Source organism: Haliaeetus albicilla, chromosome 16, assembly GCF_947461875.1.
Source record: "Haliaeetus albicilla chromosome 16, bHalAlb1.1, whole genome shotgun sequence".
In the NCBI taxonomy this organism is placed as follows: Eukaryota; Metazoa; Chordata; class Aves; order Accipitriformes; family Accipitridae; genus Haliaeetus; species Haliaeetus albicilla.
This window is the reverse complement of record NC_091498.1, coordinates 19,546,350-19,551,957: the sequence shown is the minus strand read 5'-3', so window position 1 is coordinate 19,551,957 and position 5,608 is coordinate 19,546,350.

Here is a 5,608-nt window from a genome sequence, read left to right as displayed (position 1 = left end):
CCCACAGTAAGGGATGCCCCTATAACTGGCAATGTGGACTCAATTTTCACCTTTTGAACAGTGACAGTCCTGCCAGTCACGCTGTGCAAGGAACATGCTTTTAGAGAGCACGCTAGAAATGCTGATCCCAATTATCTTTGTACTGGAGTTCTGTTTACTTCAGTGAGAATTTACATGTACCCCAAGCATGCTGGGGTCCATCCAGGTGCACCTCCTGAAGACAGCAGAGCTCACCATACATGTGACTGTGCCTACAGCCACCAAAAGAAGTAGGCGTTGTGAGATTGGCACCTTCCTCCACACAGCATCTTCTCTAAGGGCAGCTTTGCGTCGTAGTCAGCACAATAAACACTCCCTAAATTATCTGTACCTGAGCCACAATGAAATCGATTCAAGATGAAGAACTTTTATTTCTAAGCAAAGTGAAGGTTTTGCCTGGTAATAGATAAAATTATAGTTTAACTGGCCCTAAAGGTGGCTGGCATGGAGTAAAGAGGCCATGTTCTCTGGTTCCCAATGTACTAAATGCATCTTCTAGCTGAAAGAAAACAGTGATTATCAGAAAGTCAATTGTAATTCTGCCTCTTTAGAAAAATTCCCATTAAAGATAAAGCCAATTTTAATTAGATTACGTATCCAATTACTGTAATTACATTTTTAAAAAATTCACATCATGAGGATGACCCTTTTAAAAAGGGTTACAAGAATAATTAGTGTATTCATATTAACCAAAATGTATTGGATAATATTTATACCCAGAAGGCAAAGTACATTACACATATTTCACCTTTGGGGAAAGCTTGCAAATGTTTTGGCAGTGGTATGAATATTTATAGGGAAGAGCGTGCTTTAGCAAGATTATATGAGAAAGCATTTATATGCTCACAAATTTTTACCCAAGGGTAAAGTATACATAAAATGTAGTGCAGAGATTATGGATATGCGAAGTACAATTTAAGCGGGGAATTTATATCGGTTTGTTTAATTAATTGGAGCAGAATACTACTTCCCTTATTTTTTTTGTGACAGAAGGGCCTACGGAATTCAAGTCTGAGCTTTCTTTCTGCTGATCAATGACAGCAAGAAAGATGCAGGGAAAGGGTCTTCCCCCTGCAAGGCATCACCTTGTCCATAGGTTAAACCATCCCCTTTAATGTGCTCCTGATCACACTGTGTATGCAATCCCATCTGTTACCTGATGTTACCTTATCAACTCACCAAGGAGTTGGAAAACACACAGGCAGCCCCTTGTCAACACTGCTCATTTAGGGGCAAATCCTCCAATTCTCAGTATGGGGAAGATTTGAAGATATGCCAAATAGGTTTGTTCATGCACAGAAGACAAGAAACCACATCCTTCTTCCAGGCTACCCACAGAAGGCACAGAGGATGTGACCCAATTTTACCGCTTAGGTACAGCACTGGCTTAGAATACTGCAAGGATGCGAGCTGTGTGAGCTCTCATGCTGTGCACAAAATCCTCGCTGCAGACTACCAAGCACAACATACCACAGAGGTCTTCCCAGCAAATACTGCCAGTGCAGCCTAACCATTGGTTTTCGTTTGCTCTGCAGCTAATCAACAGATTTGGGAATTACCAAAGCATTATGTTCTTCCTCAGAAAAAAGCTCTCAGGTTTCCTGCTGGTGTTTGCGTTTACCCAATACTGCAGCATTTGGTCCTTTACTACTAAGATGCTCTGGAATGAGAAGTATGCTTGCAGCATGCACATAGACACCTTCCTAAGTTAGGTGAGAGAAGCTGTGATGGCACAGCTTTTGGCAAGACCTAGACATATGAGGAGGCTCTTGAGTCATTTGTTAGTTTGATTAAGTTAAGAAATTTGTTCCTAATTCACATTTATATAAAAAATTGTTCATTTTTATAGCAGTTTGTACGTGGCCAGTCAAGAATGAGCAGACAAAAAAAGAGACAGGCTTAAAATGATTCATTCAAGTTCTTTCACGTTAATTTTCTCTTCACTGAATTATCAGCAATCATACTCGAGAATTCATGCCTTTCCTGTTTTTCAGAATTGTTGAATATTGTTTTACATAATTTGTAGCTGGGTATTCATTAAGCCATAGACTGTGACTCCCGCAGATCTTTACCAACACATGTGAAAAAGGTTCTAGCTTCTGAGGATGACCCTTCCCTTATGAAAGGAAAAAGTTACAATAAGTTGCAAATATTAGTGAAAATGGATGGTTGCTTCAATGCTGATACTGCCAGCATAGATAGCAGCATGAACGTGTACAATTTCCACAACTCACACTGTCATTTCCTGGGTTTTGTGCTTTCTTGCAAAATAAAGTAGCCCATGAACATCCTTAGGAAAAAAGCATAAAAACAAGGAAAAAAAAAAAGTCTGATTCATACTGGATAAATTGTCTTTAAAAACTGTTTTCAACATTTGTCCCACAATAAGGAGAAACTAGGAAAGTTGGTAAGTATGGGATAGCAGAGAGGCAGGTAAGTGGGAGAATATCAGGGTTAAATAAATAGGAAGAAAATGAAATTAATTTCTAATGTTCCTTTCCAGAAGTTCAAAATAAATCATCTGTTGGAGATTGCTATTGATACCTGCTGAATATCTATTATGCTACCTGGAAGGTATTTTGCTATGTAAGTGTTGTTTCTGAATACTATAAAGGCTGTACTTATATCAGCTTGGAAACACAAATCAAACAAGATATTTATGAATACTAGCACTTACGAGGACATCATTCTGTGAAAACATCTCTTTCTACGTGACGGCAAACACAATTCAAAGCAATCTAAATATAGTGAAATCCACTTCATGAGGTTGACGTTTTTGAGGCCAGTGTGAGCAATCGGTGCATTCGTGGTACTCAGACTGTGGTCGGAAAAACACATATTCAGATCAGAATATATTTATGGTATTTTCCCTTTCCAGAAGGTAAAATCATCTAAACCAACCTCTTGATCTTCTTTGTTAGGATGCTGTTTTCAATGGTTGTTTTGTACGATTAGAAACAGGTTCTACAGCAAGCTGAACCAGAAGGATTTCACCTGGGATTTCCACAGACAAAGGACTGGTCCTGTCCTTTTTGTGAAGCCCAAGACTTGTACCCTAGGCCTCCCCTGAAGGAGTTCTGCATTTAGCTGTAGAAGAAAATGGGGTTTGTCAAGTCCTCCTTTTTTTTAAACGTAACGCTTGATGATTGAAGACTTCACAGAGAGTCATTATATCTATGCAGTCTCTACGTATAATCCTAGTATTAAATGCCTGCTTTGGCTTTGAGCTGCTGTAGGCTTCTTGGGTGGCCATGGACCAAGAGCCATGCTGGGATCAGAAAGCCAGTAATTCCACGTGAAATGCTAGTTGTAGAGCACCAGTCTCCCTATTCCTCCTAGGCTTTGAATGGCGTGGGGAAAAATACTGAGAAAACTGCCATAAGCATTTATTTCTTTCTGCCAGTGACCCTCTTAGGAACAAGGTAAGAGTGGAAAGGCAATCTGCTTCATCCAAACCTAATCACCAAGGAAGCCCCCAACCATCAGTGTTTCGAATCAACTACCTTGACAACACTCACAGCACTTATAATGGTAAAACCACCCTTTGACTGTTGCAGCTAATGCCTGAAGAGGTGCAGGTGGTGGTGCTCTCCCACTTGCTGTTTGTCCTTCCTGCACATCCCAAGAGTTACAACGGAAAGAGAAGTGATCTCCAGGAGTGCTCTGCCAGGCCAGTGGTGGTCACCCTGTGGTCATGGAAGGTTTTGCTTCTGGCTTAAGGACTGATGCTTTGGGTAACTTCAGTATCATGAGATGCTGAAGATGACTGCCCTAATCAACTGCAAAATCTCTCTGCTGTACCACGCTAAAAAGCTTTTTCTCCTCAATGAAGAGACAACAGCTGCTGCTCATGGTGGTACATCATTGCCAGAGAACAACAATATATTTTTCATGACAGACTGAGTGAATTATTTGTTGTTAGTGGACTGATGACACATTTCTGATCAGGGCAACGCCCCTTTTGCTGGCCCTACCTGCTAACTTTGCCACTGCAGGCATCAAGAACTACTGGCAAGATCGGGAAAGAGGCATAGACACCACAACAATAGTTCCCCCAATTCTTATTTCCAGGAGCAGAGCAGGGAGTCCCAGAAGTCCTACTGTGAGGTGCCTGAGAACTGGTGAGTGAGTGGTGGGTGAAGGAGCTGTGGAAGGAGACCGACCAGCCAGGTTAGTCCGGTAACGGTTAGTGGGATGTGGCCAAGGGCTGCTATCTCCCTAGGGAGGAGGTGCTCAGTGAGAACGATTTCTGGAATCGTCCGCCCAGTTCCAGCTGTTCAGACAGCCAATATCTCTTTTGTAGTAATGTACGAGTCTGTGGCATTCTGCTGCCGTAGTGGTCTGCAGCTTTAGTCAAAGCAATTCTGCTCTCAGCTCAACTCTAATTAAGCTCAACTCTTGCGTAAAGTGAGTTAAATTCAGTAGTCACAGCCTAGACCCCATGGAAAATAGTCTAATTCAACTACAGTAATACAGTGTAATATATATATATATATAATGGAAATACAAAACCATATAATTTCATTTGACATGACTGGCAGTTTTTTGCTTAAGTCAGTGAAAATGAATGAGTTCAAACAATGAACTTCCCTCTTTACTTCGATCTTTTATTGTTAGTATAGTAGGAAGGTGGTTTCAGGATGACTGCACAGCAGCAACACAAATACATTGACAATATGCAAATGTCGAGCTCTCTTTCAAAAATGCACATTTATAACTTTTAAATTTCTTAGATAGTTGCAGCAAATTGAATTAATTTTAAATATGGTCTGGACTTTTCTGCATCTGTCCCATGTGCTCAAAGGAGGGAAGCAATTCTTCATGGAGAACCCAGGCGAGCCATGGCCTCAACCAGCTCTTTTCACCGAGACGCTTTCCTGCCCCTGCAAGTCCGACTGCCCTCGCCACCGCAGTCCTTCCGCAGGTAAGGCCCTGGCCCCTTCCCAGGCCAGGGAGAGCACCGGTAACCGCGCTGCCGCTACCGAAATGGGCTCTCAGCATGGCAGGGCACTGCCGAGCTTTCAGCGCCCAGGGCCCACCTGCTCTGTTCTGCCATCACTGCCGCCGGCAGAGACCAGTCGTGACACTGCTGAAACCCTTCACAGGGGAGAAAAAAAGGCACAGTGTAGATTTTTTTTTTTTCCTCCCCCCTCCCAAGAAGTTTGCAGTGCTACAGTCAAGGGGGGGACACCGAGTCTGGAAAACACTTGTGGCAGGACAGGAACGAGGGGATCCAAATGCCCCCTCCTGCCCTGGCCTGCGTTTTTGAGGCTCAGGGCCGTTTCCACAAGGACCCAACCCCGGCCGGGACGCGGGCATCCCACAGCCCGCTTCTCAACACCTTCCCGGCACAGAGGACCAGGCTGCACGGCCGAGGCCCTCCCCCGGGACCGAGGCTCCCGCCCGCCTCCCTCAGGCTCCCGCCCGCCTCCCTCAGGCTCCCGCCCGCCTCCCTCAGGCTCCCGCCCGCCTCCCTCAGGCTCCCGCCCGCCTCCCTCAGGCTCCCGCCCGCCTCCCTCAGGCTCCCGCCCGCCACATGCGCGCGCTGCCCGCGCCTGCGCAGAGCCTG